Below are 16,700 nucleotides of genomic sequence, written 5' to 3' on the forward strand. Positions count from 1 at the left end.
TTTTCGAAAACTTTTCCAAACTTTTTTTCATGCTCAGCCGGCGTTTTCAAATTCCTCCGTTTTGAAGAACGTTTTCGAGAAGCTCTGTTTTTGTGACGTATTATTGTGGGCGTTGGAGATAAAGCTGCCTTTTCAAATATCTCTTGCGAAGTGTGAACGCTGCCTAAGTAATGTGTGGTTGAGTGAAAAAGAAAAAGTCGTTGACGTTCACGATTCGCCATTTTGTTCATTTTTCAACATTAATTTAAGACATATTTAATTCCATGATATCAAGTCCAGTTTAAACATTACTTAAGTCATTTGTTCTTTTTTTAGTTCTGCATGTTTTAATCTCCATTTAACGACTGTAGCTTGACATCTCGTTCATCCCTTCATTCCTTCATCTTCGGCCAAGTCACAACACTGAACCTGCATTGCTGCTCGGCACAAATCTCGTTGGATCTTCTCAAACTAATATAATGAGGAATTCAAATGGAAAAATGTTACTGAGATTTTAACGGACACCGTTCAAACGAGTACAAACGAAGGCTTTTTAACGGTGCTTCCATAGGTTACTGTTATTGTACAGAACAAGGTAAAGTGATGACTATTATTCAAGAAACTGGCAAAAACGAAAAAGAAATAAAAAAACTGGATAGGTAGTTACAAAACAAAACACAAGTGGACATTAAATATTTTTTTGTACCTCCCTCTTCCTTCCAGCCGGCCTTTGCGAGGGCACAAAGCCATCCGTGGAAGCGATAATCGAACCAATTAACAGCACGAAGAGAAGACAGTATTTTGCCTGCATATTTCTTCTTTTCTTTCTCCCGAAGAAACAGATAGTATTTTGTTTGCTAGCAGGAATCCATTTTATAGTATCTATAACTTTGTTTTAACCAATGAAAGGCAATTCTGCTCAACTCTCAATTCAAAATAGCGGTGAAGGTAGCTTTTCTTTTAATGTAGTGTCTAATGTTTGCGGCTAATTCAAAGGCGGAACATTGCATTCGTTCATTTTTGTGAGTAAATAAGCTGAGTTGTTAATTTACCATTTACACCATTAACTTTTTTTCTTTCTATATTTGGCAGAACGAAAGCCTGTGTCTTGACAGAAATACATTAAATAGTGAATTTTAGACTGCGGATAGCGGCGTGTGTAGGTGCAGCCAGTGGTCTAATGGAAGATTAAAGACATATCGCCTAAAATGCTGTTAATACCTTCTGCTTGGCTGATTATAGATTAATTTCTACGACGTTTTAGTCCATATTTCCCTACTTATGTTTCACCTTGTGGTAATTATTATTATTTTAAAATAAGCTTCACCTAACAATAAAGGTACTATGATGGTAGTCGGCAGTTTTAGGGACACATTCCTTTGTGAATGAGCTTTCCGTCACATGTTCAACAAACGCGACCATAATTTGTTGATAACAAATTAAGTGACGTGGTTTACCTGTGAAACTTTTTGCTATTCATCTCTGACTGTCCTAAGTGTAAGTGTTTCTCAGTCAGTTCAGGATTTTTTTTAATAGCGATTGAACAAGACGAATATATTTTTGCAAAACTAGATTTCCTTTTACCTATAATACGAGGAAATTTCTCATGCAATTTGCCGCTCAACAATGTTGCATCATATTTGAAAAGCGCTGTTGTGCATACCGTAAAATCGCGGTTGTTACCCCCGGGCATATACAAGTTCATAAGGGTTTCACGCGGGCTTATAAACGGGACGTATGGGTTGGAGGAAGGGGGGAGGGGGTGTATAACCAGGACGCTTACAGGAGTAAATGAAATTGTGGATTGCAGATTGCAGATAAAGGTGAATTTTCTCAAACTCAGTAACAAATCATCAAGTTAAAACAAAGAAAATCGCAACAGTGAAGGAGGTTTTTTGGATACCTGGTCTTAATTAGCATAGATTTTGACGATTTTACTTCTCCGTTTGCTCCTTAGTTTTTGTTTCGATTGAGAAGATATATCAAATACTCGAAACAGTGTTTCATCGGCTATCCCATCAACTCGAATTTCGTCAAAAATACTCCGCTGGGCGGAGTTTGGATATCCCGATGAAACGCTGTCTCTCATGTTTGATATATTACGTCTTCAATTGACTGCATAAGAAACTTTTTTCCGCCGATGTCAAGTTTCTCAGTGAACAGGTCCATGCTGGTTTATCAAGCATAACCCTTTTTGTACACTTTTTTTTTTTTTTACCTTTTTGAGATACAATCACCCTTTAACTTTTAAAAGCAGGTGGCTTATTATCAAAAAAGCGTTTTACCATAAAAGCATAGTATTTGTAACACACAAACCTTTTTCTCCATTATCTTTCCTTTCGTATTCTTGTTAACTGATAGTAGCAATTATTTGTTATACTACACAGCAAAGCGATGTTCAAAATAGCTGCCGGCAATCATCTGCCGGCAACTGGAGTATATTTAACGACGACTCACACCTTCCTTTAAGAGTTGTCTCGTACAGCATGGATTAAAACCATTAATGCTAAAAATCGTCTCCTGTTACATACTACGGGTGTGAATTTACTAAATTGGGAAGGGCTACAAAGTTCGGAGCAAGTGATGTTTTAGTCAAACAAAACGGCAAAGTCTTCACAGCATTAATAGAGAAAACTCTACAGAATGTTTCCACGTAGCCGCTCCCTGTGCTGTTTCTCTCGAATTGAGGCCAGAGATGCCTCATTAACAAAAATACACCACTCTCTAAGCTGAAAGGCAACTCGACATTCATTAATCACGTGACCTTGACAGGAATATGAATTGCAGTAAACATAAGAAGAGCCGCGATTATTATGCAGAGCAACTCCTCTTTGAAATGCTCCATCAACCCCTGCCAACTTGATTTCGACTTCCGCTCATTTAATCTCTCAGTATTGCGAAAAATGTTCAAATGCAACGCAAACGAAAATATTGGATCTGTCAGAAAGTAAAAGATTCCGGTATTGTTCACAAAGTTCTCTGAAATCTTTCCGACCGAGTGGAAAATGTGCTTACCATTTGCAATTCTTCACCGCCATTTTGAAATTATGATCGGGTCGAACTCGTATTGGTCTCTTTCGGAAATTTTGTTGTTGTTGTTGTTGTTGTTGTTGCTGTTGTTGTTGTTTTGCAGGGAATGGTAAATGGCCAATCCGAACGCAACTTACAATCAGGGATTTTTCTTACCATTTGCCCAAACCTTTGACTAAACGGTTTCTCCGTGGAAATGGCAAACAACCTGAGTGTCATTAGTGCACGACGATGCCACCTTGTTCTTAGCGATATCAAAATGTTGGCCCACATTTTTCAAGTAAAGGCGCAAATTTTGACTCCTAAAAATTAGTCACTTAGCTCAGGTTGTAATGTTAGTAGGCTTATCATTCCAAAATGTTTTTTCTCTCTAGATTTTCTCTTCATGGAAGGTTGGTGCTCACTTAACTTGAACTTATAGTTCCATTTTTAGATTTGAGAGTTTGATCAGGATTTCCATTGAGTTACAAACGTTTATTTTGAAGAGAGAAATTTAACCAGCCGAAACTTGAGACGATCGATAAAATCATCTGTAGGTCATCATTCCCTTAAGCTCTTGGTAATACTCAAGACATCTTAGCTTTTAATGCAATCCTATTTCAATATATCTACAAATGAAAAGTTGTCTTCACCTGTTCTCTTTTGCTAGGTCAAATCCTAAGCGAAACAAACGTCAATGCATGGTTCTGTCATTTACAGAATAAAGGATTCCGGAATTGACAACAAAGTGCAAAAGAGTTGGAAAATATGATCTGAAACTTCGTTGAACTTAAACTACAAGATCCATCTATCACATAAGCGTTGACAATAATTAAGCCAGTGTGCTTTTTATAGTCCATAAATTGAACTGTATGGTCCAGATGACGGCGGTAGCCACGTGGTAAATTGAGACACACCACCGTCTATAATTAACCATTCCATGTATTTATGTGAACTCTAACGCCTTTATGGGTATTAATATAACAATTAAGGCAAAAAGTTAACAGCTCCTATTAACCTCTAGAACAGCTTCCGTTAACACAAGTTGGTCTAGGTTAATATTATGCCTCTGAGTTAGCCGCACCACCCAAACACAAAAACAAAAGCCAAGTTCCCCGCAATTTTGCAATTGATAGTTCGGCAGAATTGTATTTTATTTGTTAAAACGGAGAAAAGATACTAAAAAAATGGCTTGCGAGGAGACGATATTATCTAACTCATCGATAGAAGAAAAGAGAAACTATGCAGGCCAAATTTGTTATTCTTCTCGTGCTAGTGACTGGCTCAATTGTCACTTGCATGGAAGTCTTAGGAGCTTCCCAAGCACCCATGGGAAAAAAAAGAGAGGTACTCTTGTGTGTGTTTTTTTTTTACTACAGTCACTAGTTTGGCTTTTTTTTTTAGCGAGCTTCCTGAACAAAAATTTTCACTTCAACTGGAACTGTACTATAACTAATAATCAAAGGTTCAAGGTTTATGCAATAATTCTCGAAGGTAAATCTCAAGAAATGTTGATTTGAATGATTCCAACGAGCAAACCACAAGTTTTAGTAACACTTTCCATTTAAATATCCCATCATATTAGTTTGAGAAGATCCAACGAGATGTGTGCCGAGCAGCAAAGCAGATTCAATGTGATGACTTGGAAGATGAAGGAATGAAAGAGATGCCAGGCTACAATCGTTCAAATGGACATTAAAACCCGGTAAACTAACGGAGCAACAAAGGAACGAAGTAGCGTGTTAATTGGACTCGACTTGATATCATGGAATCAAATCTATCTCAAACTGATGTTGGAAAATAAACGGATTAAGGAATCGTGAAAATTTAATCGTCTTTTTCTTTGTCACTTACACTACACATTACTTAAACCATGCACATAGTCTGGCTAGATATAGCTCGAGGCTTGTTTTGATGCCACTAAGGGTATTGTTACTTGTGTGAATAGGACTCTAGGTAGATCAGCTCAAGGAACCTGCAGCGTTTTGTCGAGTTTCCACAATAATTGCCCCTTTAACTGAATCCCCTATGTGTTATATAAACCAAAGTGTGAAAATGAACTAGTTAAGGCGGGACTTAAGCTAAAATTTTGAAAGAAATTCGAAGTTTTGTTTTTCGCGGAACTCGAATCTTAAGGTATTGAAGTTTTATTTTGACAAGTAATGTTACTGTAAGTTTAAAGCTCGTTTTCTCAAAACGAGTTATTTTCGCCTTCTAGAAAAAATATCTTGAGAATGATTTATTCAATTGAGCTAAAATTTCAGGATTTGTTGTTCTGAGTACGTTCTGTGGGATAAGCATGGAACTTTTCCATCCAGTGCATTCTGTCCAAGTTATGTATTGAAACGTATGCTAGATTTTCTGTATCAGATTTAACTGGTCATCATTTCACGTGTTTTCAACTTTTCATAAATCTCTATGCTCATCCCAGCAAGCTATTTGTCTTCTTTTGTGAAATGTAAAAATTATTCCTTTTGATCAGTTCTTGTAGGAGTTATCTTTTCTCGAGTAAGCCCAGGCATTCCCCAGTAGATGGCAGATTTAATCAGCCGGTGTCAGGTTACAATACAGTTGTAGGTACACAAATATTTTTTTTCATAATCTTTGGTCTTTGAGCGTTTTAAAAATGTATACTTTGCCATGGTTTGGAGTTAACTCTTAGCCACGAGAAAATGTTTGAAACATTGTGTGTTTTAAGTCCCACCTTAACAGATCGTGAAAACTTCAGCGACTTGTTCTTTGTCACTTACTCCACATAGTCTGGCTCATTATTCTACATCGAGCTCTACTTTGATGTGGCTAGGGATATTGTTACTCGTGTGAATAGGACGCTAGATAATCGCAGTTACCCTCCTTCAATTCAGCCCCTTCCTCTTCATACTCCTCAGTATTTTCTTCGCAGAGAGAAGTAACCGCGTAATAAACGTAAACCTTCGTTTTTTCTCACAGCTTAGTGTTTCTGCTTGCTCAAGGTAAAGCGCTAAAGATCACAAGAGAAATTCCGGTTTAAAGCCTCCGTCCGAATGTGAGCCCTCCTGAATAAGCCCTCCTATCGCGTCAATTACCCTTTAAGAAGTCAATTATTTTCTCAGGACGAGAAACTGTATTCTAATGATTCCTGGAGTGCGAGAGTGGAGGAGGAGAGTGAATAGGCAATTATCGTGGAAATCCGCCAGACTGCTGGAGTTACCTGCCATGCTCTAGCGTCCCATCCGCACGAGCAACAATACCCTTAGTCGCATCAAAGTAAGCCTCGATCTATATTAATGAGCATACTATATGGTGAAAGGCCCCTTCCACGCCACGCCGGCGAAATTTCAAAACTGAGGTTTCACTCGGAAAACGTGTCCAGTGTTTTCCGTCCACACCACGCCGGGGGAATTTAAAAACCCAACAATCACGGCCATTTCGGATTTGGGTTTGCGTAAAACTCTGTTTGGGAAATCGCATGCATAATTATCGCGACGCCATCGTTATCGAAAAGCTTCGTTCTCCAAACGTCTTTCGTCCGGATGGAAACGAAAAGCCGGCACTTTCAAATTGTTCCGTTTTGAAGAACGTTTTCGAAAAGCTCTGTTTTCGTGATGGAATAGAAATAAAGCTGCGGTAGAAATGAAGATGCATTTTCAAATTTCTCTAGCGAAGTGTGAACGTTACCTTAGTAATGTGTGGTTAAGTGAAAAAGAAAAAGTCGTTGAAGTTCACGATTCATTATGTTTTTTTTTTTTAATTTTTCAACATTAATGACAGATTTAATTCCATGATATCATGTCCATTTTAAACATTACTGTACTTAGGTCCTCTGTTCTTTTTTTAGTTCTGCGTGTTTTAATCTCCATTTAACGACTGTAGCTTGACATCTCGTTCATCCCTTCATTCCTTCATCTTCCAAGTCACAACACTGAATCTGCATTGCTGCTCGGCACAAATCTCGTTGGATCTTCTCAAACTAATATAATGAGGAATTCAAATGGAAAAATGTTACTGAGATTTTAACGGACACCGTTCAAACGAGTACAAACGAAGGCTTTTTAACGGTGCTTCCATAGGTTACTGTTATTGTACAGAACATGGTAAAGTGATGACTATTATTCAAGAAACTGGCAAAAACGAAAAAGAAATTAAAAAACTGGATAAGGTAGTTACAAAACAAAACACAAGTGGACATTAAATATTTTTTTGTACCTCCCTCTTCCTTCCAGACGGCCTTCCGGCCGGCCTTCCCGAGGGCACAAAGCCATCCGTGGAAGCGATAATCGAACCAATTAACAGCACGAAGAGAAGACAGTATTTTGCCTGCATATTTCTTCTTTTCTTTCTCCCGAAGAAACAGATAGTATTTTGTTTGCTAGCAGGAATCCATTTTATAGTATCTATGCCTCTGTTTTAACCAATGAAAGGCAATTCTGCTCAACCCTTTAATTTAGTGTCTAATATGTGCGGCTAATTCAAAGGCGGAACATTGCATTCGTTCATTTTGGTGAGTAAGGAAGCTAAATTGTTAATTCACTACACCATTATCCTTTTTCTTTCTATATTTGGCAGAACGAAAGCCCGCGTCTTGACAGAAATGCATTAAATAGTAAATTTTAGATTACGGATAGCGGCGTGTGTAGGTGTAGCCAGTGGTCTAATGGAAGATAAAAGACATATCGCCTAATATGCTGTTAATACCTTCTGCCTGGCTGATTATAGATTAATTTCTACGACGTTTTAGCCCATATTTCCCAACTTCTATTTCACCTTGTGGTAACTCCAGAATCTTTAATCGTGCCAGTGAGAGATACATGTATGGAATGTTAACTGGAGTAGGATTGAAGTTATCTCCTGCAAATTGTCAGGTTATCAAACCTGGGAAAAGAAATCAGGCAACCTGGAAATAAGAGGAACAAAAGTTATCAGTTGATAATTTATGGGAGTAAACTGGGAACAAATAAAAACTGGGATGTCCTGTGTGTTAATTACTTTTGGCCAGAGATGAGGTCTATCTATTATGTCAAATTAACTGTTTAAGTTCCTGTGTTGAGGTACTTACGGGATGGGAAATCCAGTCCTGGTTAAGCTGTTAAATCAGAAATGGAGTCATATTATTATTATTATTTTAAAATAACCTTCACCTAACAAGGAAGGAAACAATAAAGTTTTGAAGTAATAAGCTCACTGCGACAACAAACTCTGTTACGTGACTAATTTTCAAGATTGGCTCAATTTTCGTCTTTAAAAGATGTGAGAATACTGATATCGTCAAAAATGGCACCATGACCTTTTAAACACGCGAAATTCCATCCCCTATCATCCACCGGCTAATGGTAGTCGGCACTTCTAGTAACACATTCCTTTCAAATGAGCTTTCCGTCACATGTTGAACAAACGTGGCCATAATTGGTTGACAACAAATTAAGTGCCGTGGTTTACCTATGAAGCTTTAGGTGCCTTAATGAATTGTCTTCAATTGACTGCATAAAAGCTGTCGAAAAATCGTTTTATCATAAAAGCATGGCATCTGTAACACACAACCCTTTCTCTCCATTATATTTCCTTTCGTCTTCTTGTTAACTGATAGTAGCAATCATTTGTTACACTATACAGCTAAGCTAAGTTCAAAATAGCTGCCGGCAGATGAATCGGACTATTATTAACGTCGACTTATACCTTCCTTTAAGAATTGTCTCGTACAACATGTATTAAAACCATTAATGCTAAAAATCGTCTCTTGTTACATACTAGCAGTGTGAGTTTACTAAACTGGGAAGTGGTAGAAAATTCGGAGCAAGTGTTGTATTAGTCAAAATGTTGACAGCATTAATAAGAGAAATCCCTACAGAATGTTTCCACCTAGCCGCTCCCCATGCCGTTCCTCTCAAACTGACGCTAGGAATGCCTTATCAACAAAAATACACCACTCTCTAAGCTGAAAAGCATTGACATTTATTGATCACTTGACTTTAATTGTCAGGTATTGAATTACAGCAAGCATAAGAAGAGCCCTGATGATTATGCCGAGCAAATCCTCTTTGAAATGCTGCCAACTTGATTTCGACTTCCGCTCATTTAAACTCTCTTCGTAACAACAAAATGTTCAAATTCAACGAAAACGAAAAAGTTGGATCTGTCAAAGAATAAAAGATCCCGCAGTTGTTGATAAAGTTGTAACAAATTTCCGAGTGCAAAATGGGCTTACCATTGGCAGTTCTTCACCGCCATCTGGAAATTATGATGTGGTTGAGCTCGTCTTGGTCTCTTACAGTAAGGGGGAGGAAGGGGATCGGGGGGGGGGGGGGTGGTGGTGGATAGGATAAAATGATAAATGGCCAATCCGACCGAAACTTATCATTAGGGATTGCTGCTTGCCATTTGTAGAAACCTTTGACAACACATACATACATACATACATACATACATACATACATACATACATACATACATACAGCCTTTATTTATACACGATAAAAGACGTCAAAGCTAACAAGCTTGTGGGGTCGTGTACTAATAAGATACATAAAATAATTACAATTAATAGATAAATAATTAATACAGTTAATAAAAAAATAAATAAAAAATTAATAAAAAATAAATAAAAAGATTAATAAAAAATTAATACAAAAATTAAGTAATTCTTATAAAAAATATAATTTTGATAATTAAGTAATTCTTATTAAAAATATAATTTTGAAAACGGTTTCTCCGTGTAAAGGGTAAACAACTTGAGTGTCATTAGTGCGCGTATGACTGCGATACGAATTTTCTCCAATTTTACCAAGTTACCAGCGCAATCCCAAGATATTTAGTAATCAAAGCAAGAAATATAGAGCCACTGGAAAACGAACTATATACAAGAAATAACTTTCTGTTTCAGTCAGACTACTCTACACAAATACAACTGGATAATGCTATGCTAAAACTAGAGACTTCTATGCTTCACTAAACCAGAAAATTTACAGTGTCGGCCAAACTGGCCCAATGAATTGGAACAGCAAAATAAGACTAGATAAGAATGCCTGGAAAAAAATTTTCACCTCCCTAAAGAGCATTTGCAAGGAGACAAAATTGAAAGAATTCCAGTTTAAATTAATTCATAAGATTGTAGTTACTAAAAAAGAGCTTCATCGATGTGGGATTAAAGCGGACGATGAATATCTCTACTATGGTGAGAAAGATTCAATTGATCATACTTTTCCTAACTGTCGATTAGGAAAGATTTTCGTTATCAACGTAATTGACTGGTTTAACGCTGCCAACAGCTCAAATTTGCTCCAACAATTGACGAAAAACTATTTGGTGTCATATCTGGCCCATGCAAAAAAGAAATATTAAAGAAATTTAATTGCACGATCCTATTTATGAAATACCTCATATACACCAGTATATGCCTTTCCGTCTTTGTTAATAAAGTTTTATTTAAGTATAGAATAGAAAACTTTAGTCATTAGCTACAAAAAAATGCCCCTCGCAAAAGCGCAAAACTTTACATGAAATTAGTTGAGTTATAAATGAGAGAAATGTCAAAATTAAAAATAAAGTAGGTTGGGCGATATATGTGATAGTTGTTGTAATGACTAGTAGTGCAGGAAACCATTAAAGTAATTAACTACTGAAAAAAGAAGAAGAAGAAGAAGAAGAAGAAGAAGAAGAAGAAGAAGAAGAAGAAGAAGAAGAAGAAGAAGAAGAAACAAACAAAAATTAATGCACGAGGATTGAATTTCGTGTTTCCTAATGTTTCCAGTACCACGTTCCTTTTGGCAATATCAATGTGTTCGTTCACATTTTTGGAATAAAGGCGCAAATTCGGAAAATTGTGAAAAAATCGCACACTTAGCTGAGTTTGTAATGCTACCAAGCTTATCATTCCAAAATTTTGTTTCCCTTTAGATTTTCTCTTCATAGTAGGTTGCTCACATAACTTGAACATATAGTACTATTTTTGGATTTGAGACTTGAGCAGGACTTCCTTTATTCCAAAAAGTAATTTGAAGACAGAAATTTAACCAGCCAAAACTTGATACGATCGATAAACTCATCTTTAGGTCATCTTCCCCTCGAGCTCTGGGTTTACTCAAGAAATCTTAACTTTTAATGTACTCCTATTTCCATATGTCTACAACTGAAAAGTTGTCTTTTGCCAGGTCCGTGAATCCTGAGCGAAACAAATGTCAATGCAAGATTCTGTCATTTACAGAATAAAGGATTCCGGCATTGACAACAAAGTGCAAATGAATTGAAAAATATGGTCTGAAATTTGGCTGAACTTAAATCATAAGATCCGTCTGTTAAATATGCATTTACAATAATTAAGCCAGTGTGGTTTTTATCTTCCATAAATTGAACTTCAAAGTCCAGATGCCGGTTGTAGCCACGCGGTAAATTGAAACACAGTCACAGATTACAATTAACAATTCCATGTATTTATGGAAACTCTACTTCCTTTATGGGTATTAACATAGAATCAAGGAAAAAAGATAACAGGTCCCATTAACCTCTCTATCCAAAATAGCATCCTCTTACACAAGTTGATCTAGGTTAATATTATGGCGAAAGGAAAAGCCACGTTCACCACAATTTTACTATTGATAGCTCGGCAGAATTGTATTTCATTGGTTAAAACGACGGCAAAGATACTATAAAAGAGCTTGCAAGAAGAAAAAGTATTATCTTATTCGTCGATAGCAGAAAAGAGGAACTATGAAGGCTAAACTACTTATTCTCTTCGTGCTTGTAGCTGGCTCAATCGTCGCCTGCACGGAAGGCAGGAGAGGGCCCGTTGGGCTAGCACCCATTGGAAGAAAGAGAGAGGTACGCTTGTGTTTTGGTTTTTAACTACAGTCACCAGTTTGGCTTTTTTAGCTAGCTTTCTGTACAAGAATATTCTAAGTACTAACCAAAGGTTCATGTAGTAAGTCTTGAAGGTACTCCTTAAAATGTTTGATTTGAATGATTATAACAATCAAACCACTAGTTTCCCTAACACTTTCCATTTGGATTATGTTATCATTTTAGTTTCAGAAGGTCCAACGAGATGTGTGTCGAGCAGCAAGGCAGATTCAATGTGATGATTTGGAGGACGAAGGACTGAAAGAGTTGACTACAAGTTACAATCGTTAACTGAAACCCGGAAAACTGACACAAGAATCAAGGACCTAAGGAACGTTTTAACTGGAATTGATATCATGGGATCAAATCTGTCTTAAATTAACTAATATTAGAAAATAGAACGAAACGTAAGAATTTAAACGTCTTTTTCATTGTCGCTTTGGCTCATTGGTATCGATTATGGACTATTTGACGCGAATAGGGGATTGTTAGTCGTGTGGAAAGAACGCTAGATCGTCGAAGGTACACTGTAACCCCCTGGAGTTTTGTCGGGCTTCTACCATACATTGCCCCTTCACACTCCTCTACTCCTGTAGAGGTGGAGAATAGAAAATAAGTTTCTTTTTTCTTGGTCAAGCTAAAAAGACAAAGAGAGACTCAATCATTTCTTTCGATCTTTTTTAGCAGTATAGAATCAATTTTCCAGTAATTGTCTACACGATAATAGTAGTATAGTAAATGGCGGTACGAGGACATTATGTAAAAAACGGCCTTCCCGCCCCTGCGCAAATCAAAAAAATACCCTCGCCGGGCCTCAACTCGAAACATGCATTTTCAGGCCTCTCAGAGCAACTTCCATGTCAAGCCCTCTCGTGAGCAACTTTCATGTCTCCCAGCCCTCCACAAATCAAAAAAAATCCTTCTGCCAGAAACACTTCGCGGAGCCGGCTCATGAATAAAAACTACTCTTGCCATGTCTTTGATGCTTTCATATATATATGGTTTAGATATTATTTAATCCAATGCGAAATATGTTCCTAACTTTTTTGCTGCGGCTACCGTAGCACGAAAAGCATCTCCACCAATTGCGTAAAACCCATTCTCAAAAGATAAGCAGACCCTACTGATTCCAAATGAATGTTTTCTGTGTCCTGGCTGTGGGGGTGGGGGGGGGGGGGGGGGCGTGTGTGTCTACGGTTTCTATCGGATCAATTCCAGCAATAGTCGCGCTTAATTTTTGGCTCTTTTTAGTACTCCATAACATTATCTGCTTGCTTACAAATTTACTTTTATCACCGGTTAAATCCAGAAAATTGTTTGCTCCATCAAATTCTGTTCGCAATGTAACAATATTGTTTTGTTTTTGAAAGTGATATGATGTCTCAAAACCTCCTTTTCTCCCTATACGAATTCTTAAATAATAATAACTCGAGACGTTGAAATCTATTTCAACAAAAACAAAAATCGTAAAATCTTTAGTTATATCAAGATTAACATCCATTTCACCGTAGAAATTGTGGAAACCGTAAGTCATGCTGAAATCAGAAAACGGTTTGCCACTTGGTGAACCAGTTGAGGTAACTACCTTCAAATCGTTGAACGCAGTCACATTTGGACCACTCCTTTTGAACTCTTCTGGATCTAATAAATCAGCATAAAATTCGAATATTCTTTTGAACACCTGATCGTGTAATGCCACTTTAGCTAGTTGTTTTTCAACAGCGTATGCTTTTGTTGTCAGTTCAGTTATTTTATTGTTCAAAGGATTGATTTTGGTTTGCATTTCTCTTCTGAAAAATTTCACAAGATTACTTTCAAATTCATTCAGTTGTTTTATGTTTGCGATATCATTATTTTCAACACCATCTTGAACATTTTTTATCTGATGATTTTTCATGTCAACATTACTATTGAAGTTTGTAGATTTCAAAAAATCAACAGCAGTTTTGAATGTCAATTTTCCATTTTCTAAAATAATACAGCTCATCGAATACATCTGAGCTCACATCATTCTGTTTTCCCTCGATTCCATATATAACCAAATGGCCATGCATGCAACACCCTGGCATTTCAAGTCAACGTAAATGTATTCAGGTGGAGTTACATCATATTTATGCAAGTGAATGATGATGGATCTACTGTATTTCGAAAACAGCCTGGTTGATTGTTGACTGATATTCAAGGAAGTAGAAACAACTGATACTGTCACCTGATCCATAGCAGTAGGAAGAATTCAATCACCAAAGTGAATTCACCCTCAGGAAGTAGATACATGTTGAAACCCAGTCGAGATGCATACCAGTTTTGTGCTCCCATTCTGAAACTATAGGCTTTTTGATTAATATCATGAGGCGAATCAGAAAAGTCTTCGATACCATCAAGGATTATGTTTTTTCACTTGTTGATTGATTAACATCATCTATAAGATATTGGAAAACATTTTTTTTTTACCAGTTGAGCCGCTGATATGTGACTCATTTATTTTCTTGTTGAAACTATCAGTCGGCGTTATAATCATAGCCCCGTTGACTTGGTTTATGTACCTGATATTGGTGGCTGACAACATGTTGTGGGAGTCAGTGGATAAGTTGATAATTTTGTTGTTACCCATACCCAAATCAGCAGCCATTATATTTTAACCGTCAAGTAAAAGCGTTTCATTTTCATTTACTTTAGTTGTGAGCTGTTGATAATTGACTGCATCATTGTTGTTGCTGCCAGGTGCAATATTTATTAATTTATTGTTAGCCATATCAAGATCAACAGTCATGGAATTTCCACCATGAATGCTTAATTTTTTGTCCAAACCTTGATCCAATTTTACGTTATTTCTCGCAGAGCTTCTTTTGTTCCATTAATATTATTTAGAAGAGCCGTAGCAGCGTTGTCGACATAAGACTTGTTGGTTTTATCAGCAATAGCAATGTTTTTCGTGCCGTTTTCTGTATCAACATAAGCCATGCTGGTTTTATCAGCAATAACAATATCTTGCTTACTATTTTTTCTGTCAACATATTTTTTGGGAACAAGATCATTGTCATCGTGTAACCCATCATAATACGGTTCTGAATTTTTGATCACTGAACCTTTCAAATCAAAATAATTACCACCGTTGTCCTTTTTCAGAAATTTGTCGATCAAATATTCTTTATTAACAGCACTGTTGAGATCTCTGACTCTTGTGTTGTAATCATGATCAACTTTATGATCATCAGGAGTGTCCAAGATGAACACTTTCTTATTTTGCAAATCATAATTATCATCAGGAGTTAGCTTATAACCTATTCCAGGGTCTCCTTTTTACCCTTCACTATTACTGTTTCAGATGAGGCAACTTCACCTGACCAGCCTAATATTCCGTTTGAGTAAGACATATACAATTGTGTTAGATTAGAAATTGCAATCTCTCATTGAAATTCTTAGCTGTAAATTCTCGTGGTTTGTCAATATACAGATCATTAGTAGCCTTTTCATACAGTTTTTTTTATCAATTTTTTTTTTTTTATCAACATTGTTTTCACGATATAAGAGTGATGTTTCATTTGCTGATGGAAACTCATAAATACAAAAATGAGAGCAGTTTAGTCTAATATCCTTTGGAGTTTTATAGTAGCTCTGACTTAGATATGTTACTGAACAATTCTTGTGTCTTACTCTTACAAAATAATCGATAAATGGTGCTTGGTTCTTTTCACACACAAAGTCATCAAATATGACTAGCTTTTGATTACCATTATTCATTTCTGATACAGGTTGTATTTCATCATTACTAACTTCCAATATATCATAATCAACTTCTTTACTAATTGCTTTGAAAGTCTTCATCAGATATTCATAGTTTTGATTGTTCGAGATTTTTCGCATATAGATAACATTTATCGAAATACAGTAAATTCATTATCATATGAAGAATTGAATTCGTCTTTCCTGAGCCTGATGGCCCGCATATTAATATTCTGAAACAACGGTCAGGCATAAATTGGTACAATTATTTATAATTACCAACATCCTCTTTGATATCATAATTTGGTATTTTCATATATATCGGTATATTATTTTAATAGTACATGATTTATTACATGATGTACTACATGGTGTATTGCATGACGTTTTATGTAATTCAATATTATAATTAGTTTACTAAAGTGGAAAGAACTTGCAAAAAAGAAATCTGAATTGGGTAATAAAATCGATTATGTTCATAATACAATATTACAAAGTGATATTGATAAACAGACAAGTCATGAATCTTTCAAAAAGATGTTCAAACCAGTAACAACCAAATTAGATGATGTTGTGGCTAGTAATCTGAAAATACCACCGATGAGACGAAAGACAAAGAAGAAGGAACGTGTGCCAGATTATGGTATTAATATTGATGATGAGGTTGAAGATATGAATCTGGGTGATTTATTTGATCAACCTGTTTTACCAGAGCAGGAAAAACAACTAGTACCAAAACCACCAACGTATAAAGAATCGCTGAAGGATGTTTTAAAGGGAAAAAAAAGAGATTTATGTTGATCCTCAATATTTGTCTCAAGAACCACAAGAAATGCCTCCAGAATATGATGAGGATGAAGTACCTGATTATGAGATAGCTGATGAAGACATGGCTAACAAGATGCTAGATGATATTGGTGTAACAAATTATGATGATGTAGAAACGCAATTGAATCAACCTGAAATGACGCTGTAAAAGAATAAAGCGTATCTTGGTATAATGATAAAAAAAAAAAGGAGAAAAAAAAAAGCAATCAATTAAAAGGTTGTCAGTCAGCTGTCACAAAACAGTTCAAAAGTGGAGCAATATCTGAAGCTGAAAAGCAAGAGAATAAAAAAAGAATACAGAATGCAAATGCTGTGCTGGGTCAATATATAAACTATTACAAAACCAAAGTTAA

At 36.3% G+C, this 16,700-nt stretch overlaps 4 long non-coding RNA genes across 5 annotated transcripts; 2 read left to right on the forward strand and 2 right to left on the reverse strand.

Annotated features, from left to right (window-relative positions):
- Window positions 1–206: 206 nt before the first annotated feature.
- On the reverse strand, window positions 207–820 carry LOC110061132 (uncharacterized). The gene is made up of 2 exons (XR_002297934.2): window positions 686–820; window positions 207–450 (listed from the first exon to the last, which is right to left on the reverse strand). It is a non-coding gene; the product is annotated as an uncharacterized LOC110061132 (long non-coding RNA).
- A 168-nt stretch (window positions 821–988) lies between these two features.
- On the forward strand, window positions 989–4,814 carry LOC149110327 (uncharacterized). 2 transcript variants are annotated; one of them, XR_016207891.1, is made up of 2 exons: window positions 989–1,476; window positions 4,574–4,814. It is a non-coding gene; the product is annotated as an uncharacterized LOC149110327 (long non-coding RNA). The 2 variants fall into 2 exon arrangements; XR_016207892.1 differs by lacking the exon at window positions 989–1,476 and adding an exon at window positions 3,650–4,335.
- A 1,979-nt stretch (window positions 4,815–6,793) lies between these two features.
- On the reverse strand, window positions 6,794–7,349 carry LOC110061131 (uncharacterized). The gene is made up of 2 exons (XR_002297933.2): window positions 7,174–7,349; window positions 6,794–6,937 (listed from the first exon to the last, which is right to left on the reverse strand). It is a non-coding gene; the product is annotated as an uncharacterized LOC110061131 (long non-coding RNA).
- A 4,265-nt stretch (window positions 7,350–11,614) lies between these two features.
- LOC149110328 (uncharacterized) lies at window positions 11,615–12,232 on the forward strand. Its single transcript, XR_016207879.1, has 2 exons — window positions 11,615–11,778; window positions 11,983–12,232. It is a non-coding gene; the product is annotated as an uncharacterized LOC149110328 (long non-coding RNA).
- The last annotated feature ends 4,468 nt before the right edge of the window (window positions 12,233–16,700 follow it).

The sequence above is a fragment of the Orbicella faveolata genome, unplaced genomic scaffold, assembly GCF_042242905.1.
Source record: "Orbicella faveolata isolate gen_17 unplaced genomic scaffold, um_ofav_v1 contig_24, whole genome shotgun sequence".
In the NCBI taxonomy this organism is placed as follows: Eukaryota; Metazoa; Cnidaria; class Anthozoa; order Scleractinia; family Merulinidae; genus Orbicella; species Orbicella faveolata.